The sequence below is a fragment of the Loxodonta africana genome, chromosome 22, assembly GCF_030014295.1.
Source record: "Loxodonta africana isolate mLoxAfr1 chromosome 22, mLoxAfr1.hap2, whole genome shotgun sequence".
Classification (NCBI taxonomy): Eukaryota; Metazoa; Chordata; class Mammalia; order Proboscidea; family Elephantidae; genus Loxodonta; species Loxodonta africana.
The window spans coordinates 2323708-2345123 of record NC_087363.1 but is presented as its reverse complement, the minus strand read 5'-3'; the positions used below and the strand labels follow the sequence as shown (position 1 = coordinate 2345123).

The following is a 21416-nucleotide window of genomic DNA, read 5'->3' as shown; positions in this document are numbered from 1 at the left end:
AAGTAGAAGCCAGAATTTCTGAACTCGAAAATAAATAAATTGGCATTAATATATTTGAAGAAAAACTAGACAAAAGAACTAAAAAAATGAAGGAACCTTAAGAATCATGTGGGACTCTATCGAGAGAAATAACCTACAAGTGATTGGAGTACCAGAACAGGGGAGGCATAACAGAAAATACAGAGAGAATTGTTGAAGATTCTTTGGCAGAAAACCTCCCTTATATCGTGAAAGATGAGACGATATCTATCCAAGATGCTCATCGAACTTCACATAAGGTAGATCTTAAGAGAATGTCACCAAGACATATTATAATCAAACTTGCCAAAACCAAAGATAAGGAGAGAATTATAAGGGCAGCTAGGGATAGACAAAAAGTCACCTTTCAAAGAAGAGCCAATAAGAATAAGCTTGGAGGTGGTGTCAAGATGGCGGAATAGACAGACGCTTCTGTCGAGCTCTCTTTACAACAAAGACCCGGAAAAAAACAAGTGAAACGAGTATATTTGTGACAAGCTGGGAGCCCTGAGCATCAAAGGCAAGCTTAGACAATGAACTCAAGAGCAGGGGAAGGAAGAGACTGTTCAGAAGTGAAGAGGAGTTACCAGACCTGAATCGCGGTGAGCCTTCAGGCACCATTCCCGGAGCTGCCCCGGCGGTGGAGGCAGGCTGTTCCTAGCATTTGGCCGCAGTTTCCTCAGAGAGAAGCAGCCAGCCACACAGCCCACTCATGGCTCTGGAACCTGAGGAGAACGGGGCTCTCGGCAAAAGCTAAGTACTTGTGTATATTTTGCCACGCCCCCCCACCCTCAAGCCGGCTTCAGCGGCTGTATCCCTAGGCCTGAGATAGACCCTGGTGAGCACCTAAAGCCAACCTCCTGGCCTTGGGGAAGGAAAAAATTTGCAATGGGCGGGGGGAAGATAATTTGCTAGCTCCATTAACCAGGGGAGCTCAGGACAGAAGTGGCTCCTGTCCAGGCATAAACCGTCCTTGGACCTTGAGCACCTTTCCCTTCTGCATGGACCTGTGTGGGCCTACTTTGGCAGAATAGGCCCTTGTTGGTAAACTTCAACTATTTCAGGTGTGTGGTGAAGAGGTGGGTGTTTGATGTTTGACATTGCTTTGCCTATTAAACAAGGTCCTCACCTACCCACATCAGGGACCTAAGGACTGGTAGCTCCACTCAAGTCACCTAGCCACCCGTGACAGGGGTCCAAAGATAACTGGCACCTCCTAGTCCTTACAACCAAAAACTTTGGGTGCCCATTCTCCCTCTGCAGAACCCACCCAGGAGCACGCTCTAGGGAACAGAGAAGCGTTCCCCTAGAGACACTTAAGTGTCGGTTCTCAGCCCCCTGCTTTGTTCAAAGCGTGACCCCCTGCTGCAATCAGATACCGGTATGTACGCCTATTACCCCTGCCCCTCTAAGACTGTAGGACAGAGTCTGTACCACACACTTGATGATCAGCTACCTGGAAACCTGAGCTGAATTCATACAAGAAAACTGAATGGACTCCTAGACTGACATACCTCATAACAAATCTAGCCAGCTGCGGACAGGACACCAGAGCTCCAAAGGTGAAAATAATCAAGCTAGCTCACCTAAACAACCCATAGGGGTATACCAAAACAAAACAGAGCAAGCAGCTATGACACAGTCAGCAAGCACAAACTAACACAATAACTTACAGATGGCTTCGAGACAATAGTCAATATCAAGTCACATAAAGAAACAGACCATGATCACTTCAACAGGCTCTCAAAACAAAGAATTCACGGATCTTCTAGATGAAAGTGCATTCCTGGAATTACCAGATGCAGAATACAAAAGTTTAATATACAGAACCCTTCAAGACATCAGGAAGGAAATGAGGCAACATGCAGAACAAGTCAAGGAACACACAGATAAAGCAAGTGAAGAAATTAGAAAGATTATTCAGGAACATAATGAAAAGTATAATAAGCTGGAAAAATCCATAGACAAACAGCAATCAGAAATTCAGAAGATTAAAAATAAAATTACAGAATTAGACAACTCAATAGAAAATCAGAGGAGCAGAACTGAGGAAGTAGAACCTAGAATTTCTGAACTTGAAGATAAATCACTTGGCACTGATATATTTAAAGAAAAATCAAATAAAAGAACTTTAAAAAAATGAAGAAACCTTAAGAATCATGTGGGGCTCTATCAAGAGAGATAACCTACTAGTGATTGGAGTACCAGAACAGGGAGGGATAACAGAAAATACAGAGAAAATTGTTGAAGATTTGTTGGCAGAAAACTTCCCTAATATTGTGAAAGACGAGACGATATCTATCCAAGATGCTCATCGAACTCCACATAAAGAAAGTCACCAAGACATATTATAATCAAACTTGCCGAAACCAAAGATAAAGAGAGAATTATAACCCAAAAAAACCCAGTGCCGTCGAGTCGATTCTGACTCATAGAGACCCTATAGGACAGAGTAGAACTGCCCCATAGAGTTTCCAAGGGGTGCCTGGCGGATTCGAACTGCTGACCCTCTGGTTAGCGGCCGTAGCACTTAACCACTATGCCACCAGGGTTTCCAATTATAAGAGCAGGGAGGGATAAACAAAAAGTCACTTACAAAGGAGAGCCAAAAAGAATAAGCTTGGACTACTTGGCAGAAACTGACAAAAGAAAAACAGGAGAGGAAGCAAATAACCTGAAAAAGAAGTGAGATGGGCAATATTACAACAGGCCCAACTGAAAGTGTGCGTCAGCACTGTATTCTTTCACCATACGTATTTAATCTGTATGCTGAGCAGATAACCTGAGAAGCTGGGTTATATGAAGAATGGGGCATCAGGATTGGAGGAAGACTCATTAACAACCTGTGTTATGCAGATGGACACAACCTTGCTTGCTGAAAGTGAAGATGATCTGAAGCACTTACTAATGAAGATCAAAGAACACAGCCTTCAGTATGGATTACACCCCAACATAAAGAAAACCAAAATCCTCACAACTGGACCAATGAGCAACATCATGATGAATGGAGAAAAGATTGAAGTTGACAATGAATTCATTTTACTTGGATCCACAATCAACAGTCATGGAAGCAGCAGTCAAGAAATCAAAAGACGCATTGCATTGGGGAAATCTGCTGCAAATGAACTCTTCAAAGTGTTGAAGAGCAAAGATGTCACCCTGAAGACTAAGGTGCCCCTGACCCAAGCCATGGTATTTTCGACCACATCATATGCATGTGAAAGCTGGACAGTGAATAAGTTGATGCTTTTGAATTGTGGTGTTGGCGAAGAATATTGAATATACCATGGACTGCCAAAAGAACGAAAAAATATGTCTTAGAAGAAGTGCTCCTTAGAGGCAAGGATGGCAAAACTGCGTCTTATGTACTTTGGACATGTTGTCAGGAGGGATCAGTCCCTGGAGAAGGACATCATGCTTGGCAGAGTACAGGGTCAGTGGAAAAGAGGAAGACCCTCAACAAGGTGTATTGACACAGTGGCTGCAACAATGAGCTCAAGCAGAACAACGATTGTAAGGATGGCTAAGGACCGGCAGTGTTTCATTCTGTTGTGCATAGGGTCGCTATGAGTCAAAACCAACTCAACACCACCTAACAGCAACAACAAATGCTCATCCAAAGACTTCGCCAAAAGAGTAAAAAGACTATCTACAGACTGGGAAAATGTTTTTAGCTATGACATTTCTGATGAGTGCCTGATCTCTAAAATCTACATGATACTGCAAAAACTCAACTGGAAAAAGACAAATAACCCAATTAAAAAATGAGCAAAAGATATGAATAGACACTTCATAAAGAAGACATTCAGGTAGCTAAGAGATATGTGAGGAAATGTCCGCGATCATTAGCCATTAGAGAAATGCAGATCAAAACTACAATGATATTTCATCTCACTCCAACAAGGCTGGCATTAATCCAAAAAACACAAAATAATAAAAGTTGGGGAGGGCTGTGGAGAGATTGGAACACTTATACACTGCTGGTGGGAATTTTAAAATGGTACAACCACTTTGGAAATAGATTTGGTGCTTCCTTAAACAGCTGGAAATAGAACTACCATGCGATTCAGCAATCCAAACTGAAGGCTGTGGTCTTTGATCTTCATTAGTAAGTGCTTCAAATCCTCTTCACTTTCAGCAAACAAGGTTGTGTCATCTGCATAGCGCAGGTTGTTAATGAGTCTTCCTCCAATCCAGAGGCCCGTTTTTCTTTATATAGTCCAGCCTCTCGGATTATTTCCTCAGCGTATAGATTGAATAGATATGGTGAAAGAATACAACCCTGATGCTCACCTCTCCTGACTCTTAACCAATCAGTATCCCCTTGTTCTGTCCGAACAACCCCCTCTTGATCTATGTAAAAGTTCCTCATGAGCACAATTAAGCGTTCTAGAATTCCCATTCTTCTCAGCGTTATCCATAGTTTGTTATGATCCATACACTCGAATGCCTTTGCATAGGCAATAAAACACAGGTAAACATCCTTCTGGTATTCTCTGCTTTCAACCAGGATCCATCTGACATCGGCAATGATATTTCTGGTTCCACGTCCTCTTCTGAAACTGGCCTGAATTTCTGGCAGTTCCCTGTGGATATACTGCTGCCTCCGTTTTTGAATGATCTTCAGCAAAATTTTACTTGCTTGTGATATTAATGATATTGTTCTATAATTTCCACATTTGATTGGATCAGCTTTCTTGGGAATAGGCATAAATATGTATCTCTCCCAGTCAGTTGGCCAGGAAGCTGTCTTCCATATTTCTTGGCATAGAAGAGTGAGCACCTCCAGCGCTGCATCTGTTTGTTGAAACATCTCAATTGATATTCCATCAATTCCTGGAACATTGCTTTTCCCCAATGCCTTCAGAGCAACTTAGACTTCTTCCTTCAGTACCATCAGTTCCTGATCATATGCCACCTTTTGAGATGGTTGAATATCAACTAATTCATTTTGGTATAATGACTCTGTGTATTGCTTCCATCTTCTTTTGATGCTTCCTGCACCGTTTAATATTTTCCCCATGGAATCCTTCAGTATTGCAACTTGAGGCTTGAATTTTTACTTCAGTTCTTTCAGCTTGAGAAAAACCAAGCTTGTTCTTCTCTTTTGATTTTCCATCTCCAGCTCTTTGCACAAGTCATTATAATACTTTACATTGTCTTCTGGAGCTGTCCTTTGAAATCTTCTGTTCAGTTTTTTACTTCATCATTTCTTCCTTTTGCTTTAGCTGCTCGACCTTAGGAGCCCTAATACAAGGCATAAACAGTATACAAAACATTGTTAAGAATGCAGAGGAAGAGCTCCTGAAATTCAAACACCTATGCTCATCCAACTCAAGGGCACTGGGTGGTTTTTTTTTTTATGCTCATCCAAAGACTTCACCAAAAGAGCAAAAAGACTACCTACAGACCGGGAAAAAGTTTTTAGCTATGACATTTCCCATCAGCACCTGATCTCTAAAATCTACATGATTACTGCAAAAAATCAACTACAAAAAGAAAAATAACCCAATTAAAAAATGGGCAAATGATATGAACAGACACTTCTCTAAAGACATTCAGGTAGCTAACAGATACATGAGGAAATGCTCATGGTCATTAGCTGTTAGAGAAATGCAAATCAAAACTACAATGATATTTCATCTTACTCCAATATGGCTGGCATTAATCCAAAAAACACAAAACAATAAATGTTGGGGAGGCTGTGGAGAGATTGGATCACTTATACACTGCTGGTGGGAATGTAAAATGGTACAACCACTTTGGAAATTGATTTGGCACTTCCTTAAAAAGCTAGAAATAGAACTACCATATGACCTAGCAATCCCACTCCTCGGAATATATTGTAGAGAAATAAGAGCCTTTACACGAACAGATATATGCACACCCATGTTTATTGCAGCACTGGTTACAATAGCAAAAACATGGAAGCAACCAAGGTGCCCATCAACGGATGATGGGTAAAAAATTATGGTATATTCACACAATGGAATACTACGCATCAATAAAGAACAGTGAAGAATCTGCGAAACATTTCATAACACGGAGGAACCTGGAAGGCATTATGCAGAGTGAAATGAATCAGTTGCAAAAGGACAAATATTGTATAAGACCACTATTATCAGAACTTGAGAAATAATTTAAACTGAGAAGAAAACATTCTTTTGCGGTTACGAGAGGTGGGTAGGAGGGAAGGTGGGAGAGGGGTATTCACTAAGTAGATAGTAGATAGGAACTACTTTAGGTGACAGGAAAGACAACACACAATACAGGCAAGGTCAGCACAACTGGATTAAACCAAATGCGAAGAAGTTTCCTGAATAAACTGAATGCTTCGAAGGCCTGCATAGCAAGGGCAGGGGTCTGGGGACCATGGTTTCAGGGGACATCTAAGTGAATTGGCGTAATAAAATCTATTAAGAAAACATCCTGCTTCCCACTTTGAAGACTGGTGTTTGGGTCTTAAATGCTAGCAAGTGGCCATCTCAGATGCATCGATGAGTCTCAATCCACCTGGATCAAAGGAGAATGAAGAACACCAAAGACACAAGGTAATTACGAGCCCAGGAGACAGAAAGGGCCACATGAACCAGAGACTACATCATCCTGAGACCAGAAGAACTAGAAGGTGCCCAGCTATAACCAATGACTGCCCTGACAGGGAATACAACAGAGAACCCCTGAGGGAGCAGGAGAGCAGTGGGATGCAGACCCAAATTCTCATAAAAAATCCAGACTTAATGGTCTGACTGAGACTAGAAGGACCCCGGTGGTCATGGTCCCCAGACCTTCTGTTGGCCCATGACAGGAACCATTCCCGAAGCCAACTCTTCAGACATGGATTGGACTGGACAATGGGTTGGAGAGGGATGCTGGTGAGGAGTGAGCTTCTTGGATCAGGTGGACACTTGAGACTACGTTAGCATCTCCTGCCTGGAGGGGAGATGAGATGGTAGAGGGGGTTAGAAGCTGGCAAAATGGACACAAAAAGAGAAAGTAGAGGGAGGGAGCGGGCTGTCTCGGGGGAGAGTAATTGGGAGTATGTAGCAAGGTGTATATAAGTTTTTTGTGTGAGAGTCTGACTTGATTTGTGAAATTTCGCTTAAAGCACAATAAAAATTAGAAAATAAATAAATGAAAATAAAACTAAGCTCACATGGTAATTTTGTTTTTCTGAGTACATACCAAAACAGGACTTTCTTTTAAAAAGAGAAAAAACAAATTACTTTGGAAAATTTTGTGTCATTCAAATTAATGAGAAAACAACTTGACCAATACTTAGAACAAATTTCTGAGGGCAAAAGTATGGTTTTAAAATTTTACTGTTCGTTATTTATTAGCACAACAGCTACTTTGAAGCTCCACTATGCATTTTGTGCTTAAGATTACTTCTGTTCCTCTGTTCAATGTCTGTGCATTTGCAATTCTGCGTATTTTAGTGGGACATGATGTTGTGTTTGGTTTGAGACACCATCAGTGAGCAAGTTTGATAGATGGGATGTGGTTGATGAAGAAAACTCATGAGTTCTTGATTAGAGGACAGATAGTACTCTTTCACTTTAGATTTGAAAATAATATTAATCTGAGTTATAAACATATTTACATTTTTCCTCATTAGTTATTACGTGTATTTTTTGTAATTCTTAAAAGATTAGATAGAGCTTCTGATTTTATGTCCATGAAATTGAAGATATGGAAAGAAATGTGTTGTTTTGCATAAGCAGCACTTTCCCTAAAAGTTGTATTAAACTGAAAGGCTTTTTTTTATGTAGAGACTTAGTAATGATTTGTTTGGTAAAAAGAAAATTTTGTTTTTTCAATTTTATGTAAAAAAAAAAAAAAAAAAGAAGTTTTTTTCAGCCTACCGCCCATCCAGGAACATCCCAAAATCAGAAAGCAGAAAGAATTTTCTCAGTGTAGTATGGAACATTATCTATGTTTAACAAGAGTTTACTTTTCCAACTAAAACATAGACTTTAGAACTTTTCTTATTTTTAAATTTTAGTGTGTAATTTTTCACGTATACCCAGCAACATATGCAATTATTTATAAACCTTGTAGTCTTTTACCTAGATTATCAATATCACTGAAACTACCTGATCGTACTTCTCTGATGCCATTTTTCCACATCTTCTCAGAATTAATCCCAATCCTAATTTTTTAATCATAGTTAAAAATAGTTTAATTATGTCTGTATGTATCCTTAAAGTATATTGTTTAGATTTTCTTATTCCAGTAGTTTCGTTATGGAATATTTGGTGCTGTCTATGTGTAGGATCATATCATTTGCAAATAGAGAGAGTTTTACCAATTCATTTTGATTTGGATGCCATTATTTCTTTTTCTTCTCTTACTGCTCTAGCTAGGACTTCCAGTACTATGTTAAATACGAGTAGTGATAAAAAGCCTCCTTGTCTTGTTCATGTTCTCAAGGAGAATGCTTTCAGCCTCTCTCCATTGAGAATGATGTTGGCTTTTGGTTTTGCATAGATGCCCTTTATTATGTTGAGGAATTTCTCTACTATTCCTATTTTATTGGGAGTTTTTTATCAGGAATAAGTGTTGGGCTTTATCAAATGTCAACTGTGTTATCATGTGATTTTTTCTTTTGTTCTATTTATACAATGGATTACGTTGATTGATTTTCTAATGTTGAACCATCCTTGCATACCTGGTATGACTCTCACGTGGTAGTGGTGTATTACCTTTTTAAAGTGATGCTGAATACTTTTGGCTAGAATTTTGCCGTGCATTTTTGCTTTTATGTTCATGAGAGATATTGGTCTGTATTTTCATTTTTTAAGTTTGTATATTTTCCTGGCTTTAGTATCAGGGTTATACTGGCTTTATAGAATGAATTTGGGAGATTTCCTTCATTTCTATGCTTTGAAATAATTTGAATAGTACTGGTGTGAGCTCTTCTCTGAATGAATGTTTGGTAGAATTCTCCAGTGAAGCAGTTGAGGCCAGGGTTTTTTTGTTGGGAGTTTTTATTTTTTACCGCATTCAATCTCTTCTCTTGTTATGCATTTTTCCGATTTTCTGTATCAGTTTTTCTGAGTTTAGGTAGGTAGTGTGCTTGTAGAAATCTGCCCATTTCCTCTAGTTTCTCAAATTTGCGGGAGTACAATGTTTCATAGTATTCTATTGTGATGTTTTTTGTTTTAGATAGGTCTATTGTAATGTCTCTTTTCTCATCTTATTTGTGTCATTTGTTTCCTCTTCCTCTCCTGTTTTTCTTTTGTCAGCTTGTCCAATGCTTTGCCAGAGTTTTTGACCTTTTCAAAGAACGAGGTTTTGGTCTTGTTGATTCTTTCTTTCTCTCTCTTTTTTTTTTTTTTTTCTGATATTTCATTTATTTCTGCTGTAATCTTTATTACTTCCTTTTTTCTGTTGCCTCTGGCCTCTTTTTGCTGTTCTCTTTCTATTTGTTCAAGTCATAGAGCTAACATTTTTATTTTTGTGTGTTCTTCTATTCTGATGTGTACATTTATTGCTATAAATTGACCTCTGAACACTGCCTTTGCTGTGTCTCAAAGGCTTCGATATGATATGTTTACATTCTCATTTGATTCTAGGAATTTTTTGATTCCCTCTTAGATTTCTTCTATTACCCAGTGGTTTTTAAGGCAGATGTTATTCAATCTTCATGTATTTGATTTTTTTCCCTTGCTCTTTTCTTGTTGATTTCTACTTTTATGGTGTTGTGATTAGAATGTTTTGTATTATTTTAATGGTTTGGATTTTATTGAGGGTTGTTTTGTGCCTAAAATGTGGCCTATTTTGGAGAATGTTTCATGTGCATTGGAAAAAATGCACACTTTGCTGGTGCTTGGTAGAGTGTTCTATGTATGTCTATGAGGTAAAGTTGGATGATCATGGCCTTTAGATCTTCCGTATTTTTGCTGTGTTTCTTTCTAGATGTTCTGCCCACTATTGAGTGATGTGCTGAAGTCTACTACTATTATTGTGGAACTGAACATTTCTCTTTTCTGTACTTGTAGAGTTGGTTTTATGTATTTTGGAACCCTGTCATTGAGTGTATAGATATTTATTAAAGTTTTGTGTTCTTGGTTGATTGTCATTTTAATCATTATTGTCTTTACGATCAGTTTCGCTGTAAAGTCTATTTTATATGAAAGTAATATTGCTACTCCTACTCTTTTGGTTACTGTTTGCTTGATATATTTTTCTTTCTTTTAATTTTTAGTATGTTTATGACTTTGTGTCAATGATATGTCTTTTGGAGACAGCATATAGTTGAATTCTTTTTAATCCATTCTGCCCCTTTCTGTCTCTTTATGGGTGCATTTAAGCCATTAACATTCAGTGTGATTATCGATAGATACGCAACCCCAGCACTGTCAAGTTGATTCCGACTCGTATTGACAGTATAAGACAGAGTAGAACTGCCCCATAGAGTTTGCAAGGAGGGCCTGGCAGATTTGAACTGCTGACCTTTTAGTTAGCAGCCATAGCACTTAACCACTATGTCACCAGGGTTTCATAGGTATGAGTTTATTGCCGTCTTGTTGTGCTTTTCTTTTGCGGTGCTGACGTTTTCTTTGTTCCTCTTACTTTCCTGTGCTGAGTTCCTTTTGTTTGTGGATTTTCTTTTCTTTTCTTTCATTATCATAGGTTTTGTTTTAATGAGTCTTTACGTGTTTCTTCTTTTTTTATTAGCATGGTTAGGTTTGTTAACTTTCTTTGCGGTGTCCTTGAAATTTAACCTTAACTTCCTAAGTCAGAATCAGTCATTTATTACTTGATATTGCCTTGAATCCCTTTCCATCTGAAAGTTCTATATCTGTCCCATTTATTCTCCATTTTTATTGTTTTGACATTGTCATCATTTACTAATAGGCATTCCTGTTTTCCTTTCCATGTATTTAGCCTTGTTTTAATATTGAGAGTCCTTTACCTACGTTGGTATCTGGCTGATGCTGACCTACGTCCTAGACTCTGGTTGTTGTCTGATGTTGCTGGTTCTCTAGCAGATAGTCTCCCTGTAATATTTCTTTTAAGTAAGGTTTGTTTTTTTTAGAATTCCCTTAATTTCTGTTTATCTGGATATGTACTAATTTTGCAATCACATTGTGGAGTTTGCAGGATATATTCTTGGTTGGCAGTTTTATCAATTCAAGGTTTTATATGTCATCCCCATCACCTTCTTGCCTGAACTGTTTTTGCCAAGTCATCAGAGTTTAATCTTATTTTTCCCATTTGTGACTTTTTGTTTTTCTAGTGCTCCTTTCAGGATTCTTTCTGTCTTTGGTTTTGGCAAGTGTGATTATGATATATTGTGGTTACATGCTTTTGGAGTCCACCCTATAGGGGTCCTTTGAGCATATTGGATGGTCAGTTTTTCATCTTTCATGCTATTTTGGAAGTTTTCTGTCAGCAAATCTTCAACAATCTTCTCTGTGTTTTCTACTTTCTCCCCTGTTCTGAAATTCCAATCACGTGAAAATTTTTGTTCTTAATTGTATCCCTTAAAATTCCTAATTTTTCTTCATTTTCTTCACTATTTTTTCCTCAAAGTGGTGTCCATATATTTGTCTTCAATGTTGCTGATTCTTTCTTCCATTGTTTCAAATATGCTTCTAAAGCCTTCTGTAGAGTTGTCTATTTCTGAACTTTTGTTATCTTTCTGATTTCTAGTTGCCTTTTTTTGCATAGTTTCTAATTGTTTATTTATTGTGATGAGTTGTTCTTGCATTATTTTCCTGAATTCTTCCATATTTTTGTGTTTGTTTTCCTTGATTTTGGTTGTGTTTTTGTGGGTTTCATCTGTTCTTTTTCCATGATTTTATGTATTTTTACCTTTTTTTTTTTTCTGTATTTTTCTTGATCTCTTTCCTAATGTCTTGGAGAGCTCTAAATATTAGTATTTTGAATCATCAGGTAGTTCCACTGCCTTTTCTTCTTTATTTTGCTCACTTGCTGGAGCCATCTTGTCCTACTGTCTCTGAGTCTTTCAGTTCTTATTTTCTTTATTTATTGATTCCATATTTTTTATTTCATCCTATATTTATCTTTTCTTTTGATGTCAATGTGGGTAGGCTCTTGCACACCTTGTCTGGCGTGCAGGGCAGCAGCAGTCAGGGTGAGTCCACTTCTTTCTACACTGATTTGATGAGGTGGGTGAAGGTGGACTGTGTGGGTGCTATTTCTTTCAGATGTTGGTCCAGAGGTGTGGGAGCATTCACAGCTCCTCACCACATGGATGGGGGTGTCAGACGGGGTGTGGTACAAGATTACTTCCCACCTTTCAGCCATTGGTTGAGTAGTGGGAGAGGACATGCAATGCGAGTCTGGGGTGGAGGTGTGCCTGAGTGTCAAGGATGCTCTAGCCTTGGCTTCTGGGTTGGGGCCCAAGCAAAGGGAGGGAAATGGCATGTGGGGCAGAGGGGTGAGGTGTGGAAAAGCTTGTATTTCTGGTTACCAAGTGTTCTATATCCTGTTGTGAGCTCTGTGAAGTTGCTTTCCCATCTTCCCTCTTTTGGGTCATTGCTGGCTGTGCTTCAAGATGCCAACAGTGTTCATATTTGTTGACAGGAGACCTCCCTTCATGTTTGTCCTGGCTTTCTGTTTTCTGTCAATATCTTCTTTCATTCAGTATTTGACGTAGTTCCTTACCCCTTCATTTGATGGAAAAAAGTTCCAGGATTGACGTTTGTATCTGTTTTACTTAGTTTTTTGGGTCTTTGCTACAGACAGATGGGATGGTGGTTCTGTCTATAGCATCAGGTTGTCTGAATTCACACGATTCATTTTGTAATATGGATATCCATTTGTTCAAATACCCATTCGTTATAAGTGTTTTTCTTCCCCATTGAATTTAATGAAACTTTTTGAATATATATGAACATATACTGTGGTTCTATTTCTAGACTCTGTGGTCAATTTTGTTCAACTATTTGTCTAACTGAAGAAGCATAAGAGAGTATTAATTACATTTGTTTTGTAGTAAATTCTAAAATCATGTAGTGTTATTCTACCACTTTTATTTTCAAGATTATTTTAGCTGTAGGACCTTTTCATTTTAATATATATTTTAGAATCTCTTTGCTCATTTCTACTGTTCCTATTAGGCATTGATGTATAACCAACTACCCTAAAACTTGGTAGCTTAAAAAAACATATATTATTTTTTGTATCTCACATTTTTAGGGGGTTAGAAATTTAGGCAGACCTTGACTGATCAATCTTGCTGCATATGGCATAGAGTTAGTTCAGTGTTTGATATTCTGCTAATGGCCGTACTTACAGTGGGACCGAGATGACTTCACTCAGATGAATGGTGCCCTGACAGGAATGTCTTGAAGACTGGGCTCTGCTGGATCCCTCTTCTTCTCCATGTAGACCTATATAGAGAAGATTTCTCCAGCGAGCTTCTTAGACTCCTTAAATGGCTACTCATGGCTCTGAGAGGGAGAAGGCAGAAGCTGCCAGACTAGGTAAGGGCTATCGCCCCAAATGGCTCAACATTCTGTCATATTCTAGTGATCAAGCCAGCCACAGACTTGTCCAGATTGATAAGGGTGAAGAAATTGACTCCATATCTTTGGGCAGTGTTAACATAACATGAAGAAAAGCATAGGATAGAAGATATTGTGTCCACCTTTAGAAATACAATTTATACTGTATAAATTGTATACAGTATACCTATGGTCACAATAACACACATACTCACACAGGCAAGGTACATTCATCCTCTTCATCAACATCTTATCCCATCATGGCATCAGCTTGTAGTTCAGGACTTCAATTTCTAAATCCATATCAGGTATGGATGAGGCTCCTTGGGTACAGTTCATTTCATACAGCTCCTAAATTATTGTTTCTCTATATTTAAAGCTGTATGAACTGCAGTCATTCCCTCTTCCACACACACTATATACAATGGGAGGGGATGCAAGATAACCAAAATACACACTACTTTTCAAAAGAGTGGAAAGCAAAAGTTATGCAGTGTGTAGAAGTTAGTTTGAAAGTATTTTAATTTTCTCTTGTTCCAAAAGTATTTTTTAAAGAAATGCTGAGTAGAATTCATTGATAAAGCTATATATGAATTTGGGAGGGGGGGGAAGATTTGTCTTATTTAAAGTATTGATTAATTTAACAGGTATTATGTTATTCTGATTTTTAATTTTGTGTGTGTCTCTTCCAAAAGTTGTGTTACTCAAAGGTTTCTTCCACTTCTCAGTTGGCAAAAATATTGGCATACATTTGTTTATAATATCCTTTTGGAATATACAGAATCTGCAGCGATGGCCCATTTTTCTCTACCAAATCTGGCAGTTTGTTTTTCCTCTTATTTTTTAAATTCCTTTTGCTAGACAGTTATCCATTTCATTAGTCTTGTCAAAAACTGACTCCTAGTTTTATATATTTTCTCTATTTTTTAATTAATTTCTAGAGAAATGATTTCTCTTTTGTATTTACTGTTTCGATTCTACCATATTCTCCACGTTTATTTTGCTCTTTCTAGCTTCTTGAGACATTTTGAGGGTTTGTTGATGATTTTTTACAAAATCTTGTAACTCTCTTTTTCATCTTTGCTTAAGAATTATGTTGTGTGTAGAAATTAGTTTGAATGTATTTTAGTTATGAGACATATATCTGTATGATATAAGTCCTCTGAAATGTATTGTAACTTGTTTTGTACTAGAATATTGTCTATTTTGGTGAATGTTCCATGATGACTTTGTGATAAACAGAATAGTCACACATTTTCTTTCCCTTTTCTATTGCCATACCATTACCTTACTTTTGTCTTTAATGGTTTAATACAAAGCTTTAGATTCAGATAATCATTACCCAGTGTTTTATTCTACAAAGTATAACTTGTCATTTTAGAATTATTATAGGAATTTTGGGTTCAGTTTTATAATCAGATTTAATGTTAAGAGATAATTGTATACATATTCTTCTTGCAGTATAAGTTGCTGTGAAGTTTTTTATCATTTCCTTAAAATGAATTCCAAAATGAAATTTATATCTGTAATTATATTCCAATCTAAAAATATTTATTTCTATAAATTTCTTCACCATGGAATATAGGAAATTGTCAATTTCAGCACACTTTCATGGACATTGGCTAATAAAATTGTATGAAATATTTTAAAAAATTGGAGCTAGGTGTTTTGACTTGTAAATAGACACACTCATGTGATTGTTGACAATAGGGATTGATTACACAGGGAAGTTAGATAGTGGGGGAACCATCGATGTATGTAATGAATTTCATTGCTGTAAAGACAAAGCAGCCTGAAGGAGAACTGGGACATGCCACGGAATCCTTCAGCATACATTTTGAAGTGTAATTAAGATAATTTGGGGGCTGCTAGTAACAAAGATCTAAAAGAACTGTGACATTAACAAGGTAGAGTTTTGATTTTTTATCTTAAAAGAAATACAGAGTAGATTGATTGAATTTAATCCCAAATGCTTATGGACACTAAATTCTTCTACTCAGTAATTATTAACTCTTGACTTCCATGTTATTTAATTTTTTTTTAAATTTCTTTGTTTTGGAGAAAGTATACTGAGCCAAAGATACATCGTTTTAACAATTTTTACATGTACAATTCAGTGACCCTGGTTACATTCTTCAAATTGTGCTACCAGTCTTGTTAGTTTCCTTTTCCACATTATTCCGCCACAATTATCTTAAACTAACTGCCCTCTAAGTTTCCCATCCAATGTTTTGGGTCACCATTTGTAAATTTGATCTAACATAGATAATTCTTTAAAAGAACACAATGCTCCAAGCAGAGGTAATTTACAGATTAAAATAATCTATTTTTTGGTTCATAGAAGACCTCAGGTGATATTTTTGGTTTAAGGTTTAAAGTTTAAAGATTATCTCCGGGAAAAAGTTTCTTGTGCTCACACACATAAGTTGAGTTTTTCTGCATCAACAGTGAACATGCTCAAAAGGAAACAAAGAAAAAAAAAATCCCTTTTACGATAGCATCTAAAAGGATAAAATTGTTAGGAATAATTTTAGCAGGGAAGTGAAAGACTTCTACACAGAAAACTGTAAAAGAGTACTAAAAGAAATTAAAGATAACCTAAATAAATGGAAGGACGTTTCATGCTCATGGATTGGAAAACTCAATATTGTCAAGATGTCAATACTACCTAAAGCAATTAATAAATTCAAGGAAATCCCCCTCAAAATTCCAACAGCCTTCTCTACAGAAATGGAAAAAAATCAATTCCCAAATGTATATGGAACTGCCAAGGGCTCCAAACAGCCTAAGCAACCTTGAAAAAACAACAGAAGAGGAGGACTCTCACCTCTCAATCTCTTGATTTCTATTCTTGTGGTATGACCAAGGTCACAGGATGACTGTTGGAGCTCTGGACAACTTGTCCGAGATCTAGAGAAACATCAAAGAGGAACGGTAAAAGGGAGTTTGGGTTCCGGTTGAATCATCTCACTTCCTGTATGTTTTACTTAATGACTTAACTTTTATCTTATAAAATAGGCCACCTTAATTTTCAAAGGATGCTGGGAAATTTAATTTTTTAAATCTGGGACTGTTGCTTTCCCTGGATATATAAGGTCTAACACTAAGGTAAAGGGGGGGCAGAAATATAAAGAAGGCTACCAGAACTCTACAATTTCTACAAATTTTCTTTCTTTTTATGCCCATTTCCAAGCGATGGAGTTTCCTCCTCTCACAGGAACAGAGTTCCTTGAAACTTTGTGTAAAAAGAAACAGTTGGTAATGTTTTCCTCAGAAAGTGCTGTGTGATAAGACTTAGAATTCCTAGGTTTTCAAGATATTCCTTTAAATATTTTATACTTTTTTTTTTTAATGTTCAATATAGATTTTACCAATTTGCCTGTCTGTAACTCTTTTTGTGACAAACTCAAGACTCTTACTGCTAGTGTGATGTATTAGTTTCCTAGGGCTGCCATAACAAAATTCTGCAAAGTAGGTGGCTTTAAACAACAGAAAGTTAGTCTCAGCTCTGGAGGCAGAGGTTCAGCATCAGGATGTCAACTCTGTTGATTTCTTCTGACGCTTTGATGGAGATCTGTTCTACTTCTCTCTCCTACCTTCTAGTAGCTCCAAGAATTCCTGAGTTGCTACAGCAGCATCACATGGCATCCTTCATCTGTCTCTCGTTATCTCTGTGTGTCTTCTCTTTTATAAGAGCACCAGTGTGACCCACCCTACTCCAGTAAAATCTCATATTAATCTAATTGATAACATCTTCATAGACCCTATTTACAAACAGTCATATTCACAAGTACAGGGGCTTGGACTTCAACATATGTTTGTGAGGGACACAACTCAATCCCATAAGAGGTGAGAACCCTGCTTTACATGCATTTGAATTAAGCTTTCAATGATTTGTTCTGAAATTAACTTCTTAGTCCAGTGGGAGTAGTTCAGATGTCATCTGCAAAGGTATAACTTAAAATTACACATTCAACAGGTTTGCCTATTTTGAAGGTCATGATTAAAAAAAGAGAATTGTTACATATCCAAATTCTTTCCATTCTGGACTCTTCCCTTTGGATGGTTTGACCTCAGGTTATACTTTCGTGATTTTTCTCCCCTGAGTACCTGGTCCTGTAAATCCTGTTCTATGTGGGTAATTATTCTTGTAGCATCTCTTGAGATGCAGAACCTACTCTCAAAATTATGATTAAGGTCCCAATGAGTTTAATGATGGAAGTAACCCTTTGAGATGCATCACTGAAATGACTCAGCAATATTTTTTGTATTTCAAATGTAAATAAAAGGTCCAAAGACTCTTACGTCATCACAGAGAGTGCTTATCTATCTGAGTATTTCCATGACTGTTCAGGAACTGAGATGTCGGACTCAAAGTGTAACAAAATATGAAAATGAAATTATTCTCCATCCTTCAGGTAAACAAAAGTTTAACTATGGAAGAAATCAGGCCAGTATAACAGATTGAGAATCAAAATGTTGTAAAGGCTATTTCACTTCTAAACCACAAAATGCAAAATATTTTTCTAAACTATTCACAGCTCTCTCTCCCACAAAATTTACGTTGTATTTATTTATTTTTAACCCCATACCACTAATTTAACATTTGATTTTTTTTAGGATAAATTAGGCAAGTATTGGGTTTTTTGACTCTCTTTGTTTATAATGAAGATTCAGACTTCTTTTGGTTAGAGGACATTTTTGATATTTGTATTAGGAGTCCCAGTAATTCAAAAGGTAACAATTTTATGAAAGATTGAGAGGAGACAGACTTCCTGAAGCATGGAAAGTTTGGATAGAGAGGAACATTTCTAGTCCAGGTGATGGTGCATGTACTGTCTTACTGTCTGTGTCCACAGAGACGGCATTAGTGTATGAGGCTGTTATCCTTTAGGACAAGGGAGAAGGCACCACAATCCAGAACTTGGACTGAATGACTGTTTCATTATGCAGGTAACCCAGGAAGTGTCCTGACACATAAGAGTCTTCACTGAGATTTATGTCATGCCAGAGTACATTGGTAGTGTGACTTGGAAAGTCATAGTCTTTTAAAACTTCTCCTGAGTGATTCTGATAATCGGCCGTATTAGAGAACCTTTGTGGTCGATAAAAATATGGGGATTGACTTAATTCTGTAATACCCGTTTGGGTATGTTCATATTGTAAAGATCTAGAGCATATTTACCTCCTCTAACATCAATACTCTTAGAAACTAATTTCAAGGTAAGTATTTGGGGGTTATTTTAATGGACAGAGATTTGTAAATCTCATAAAGGATCAACGGAAGTTCTTGGTAATCTGTTAATAATTGGAGTATGACGTAAATCTGTAAACTTTGAATGAGTGACTTTCAAGGACCTAAGATAATACTTATCCAAGCAGGTTATTACTTCAATTCATAGGAGTGATAAGTTGGGTAAGAAGAGGACTGAAATTGATCAGTAGACTTAGCAAATAGCAGGTGTTTTTATGAAGAAGAACAGAGAATTGGGTTGCTTGCTTTAAAAAAGATGTGGAGTAGAAGCCTTTATAATTTAAACAATGAGGATACTATACTGTATAAATATAGTGAAGAAAATTGTTACTGTAGAAAATGGAGGAGACAATTACAGGAGGAAGAGTGACAAAAAGGATGGGATCTAGTACACACACAGAGGTTTTAGCAGAAACAGAAAATCCACGTGCTGTGAAGAGGTCCAGCAGAATTATTACGTCAGATAGTGAAGTAAATGTCAACAGAGATTTTAAAAGTAACTAGATATCATTACTAGGACTATTCTAAGAGATAGCAGAGCTGGTTAATATTGATGGTATTTATGATATAGCTTTGTGTGAGTGTGTGTGTGTGCGTGTGTGTGTGTGTGTGTGATCTTTTTCTTCTTTTCTTTGGGATCTCTTCTCTCATCTCTTTCACTCCTACACACACATCACCAGTAAAAAAGTAAACTGTTTACAACAAAAATTGAATCTTTCCATGTTTTATTCATGCTCATATAATTATTTCTGTTTTATAATAGTGTTATACGTACTTTTATGCTTATTTCTATGTTCCTCAGCAGTACTTTGTCAGTACCAGGTTTCGAAATTGTGAAATATGTCCATTGGGGATTTCACTTATTAGTTAAAAAGATTCTACAGTTCCTAGAATGTAGAAAATGATCACATTTACTAACATGAAATTGAGTATTAAGTAAATCTTCCTTTATTTTTATATTAAAGCTTTATTCTACTTATATTTTATTTTTATAAATAACATTAACCATATAAAACCCATATATACAATTTTATTTTCTACCAGATATGACAAGTTAGTGTGGTAGCCCTATTTATTTTATAATCAACTCCTTTCCCCTATGTTTCTAATTACATTTTTGTCTTTCGTTATTTGATAAGATCACTGAGGTTATGGGCCATATTTTAATCAGCCTTGTATTCTTAAAATATTGTACAGGGCTGAAACATAATAAATCATAATGCCTATTATGAATGAATAAACAGGTTTTCTGGGTATTTCATAGAGTCACTAGTCATTATAATTACATGCAAATATGTCCTGAACTCTGAAATAAGGACACACAGAAGAACATATGGAACAAAGGAACAATGTGGCTGAGTTTGTCCTCTTGGGGCTCACTCAGAGTCTCCAGGGTCAGAAAATATTATTTGTTGTGTTCTTGCTCATCTATATTGTGACAATAGTGGGCAACCTACTTATTGGCATGACCGTAGTGGTCAGCCCAACATTGGATACCCCTATGTACTTCTTTCTTGGCTCCTTATCATGTATGGATGCTGTTTATTCTACTGCAGTTACTCCAAAAATGATTATAGGCTTACTCTATGAGAAGAAAACAATTTTTTTCCAAACTTGCCTGACCCAGCTTTTTGCAGAACACTGGTGCTTTTGAGGTTTTACTTCTGATGGTCATAGTCTATGACCTCTTTGTGGCTATCTGCAAACCCTTGCATTCTATGACCATCATGAACCAACGGGTGTGCATTCTGCTGCTGCTGGTGACCTGGGTTGGAGGGTTTCTGCATGTTATACTTCATCTTCTCTTTGTTTACAATCTTCCCTTCTGTGGTCCCAATGTCATTGACCACTTCTGCTGTGACATGTACCCCTTATTAAAACTTGCCTGCACTGACATCTATGTCATTGGTCTCGCTGTGATTGTCAATGATGGGGAAATACGTGTGGTCATTTTTATGCTGTTACTCATCTCCTATGGAGTCATTCTGCAGTCCCTGAGGAACCTTAGTCAGGAAGGGAGACACCAAGCCTTATCCTCCTGTGGCTCCCACATTACCGTGGTGGTCCTCTTTTTTGTCCCTTGTATTTTTCTGTATATGAAACCTCCTTCACCTTAACAATTGATAAATTCTTGAGTGTGTTTTGCACTGTTTTCACCCCTATGTTGACTCCCTTAATCTATACTCTAAGAAATGCAGAGATGAAAAATGCCATGAAAAAGCTTGGGACTAGAAGAAGAAAATGAGGTCTTAAACAAATGCACCACCTACTTTCGATAGAAAACTGTCCCTACCAGGAAAACAAAACAAAACACTGAAATCCACTGCCATCCACTCAGTTCCAGGGAAGCTGCATGTAATTATTTAACTGTGGAAAATACTTCCTCACGTCATCATGATTGTGCATGATGAAAAACATCTATTAGGATGTTTCCAATGATTTTTTTTGAAAATATATTTTTAAGAGTTTCATTTCCTGGGAAAATATACATAGTTTTTTGGTGTAGAATAATTCTGTTGAGTCTATAGATTTATGTTGCATATGATGATTTATGCTGCAGCTAGTGCCAGAAATTTATTTTAGTTGATAGAAGATTCTCTGATATCTCTTTCTTAAATAAATCTAATCCTTTTTCACAATTAATAGTGTTCATGCCGATTTCA

At 37.0% G+C, this 21416-nt stretch overlaps 1 pseudogene; it reads left to right on the top strand.

The window, feature by feature from the left end:
• Positions 1-20018: 20018 nt before the first annotated feature.
• Positions 20019-20998, top strand: LOC111748969 (olfactory receptor 4A47-like; annotated as a pseudogene).
• The last annotated feature ends 418 nt before the right edge of the window (positions 20999-21416 follow it).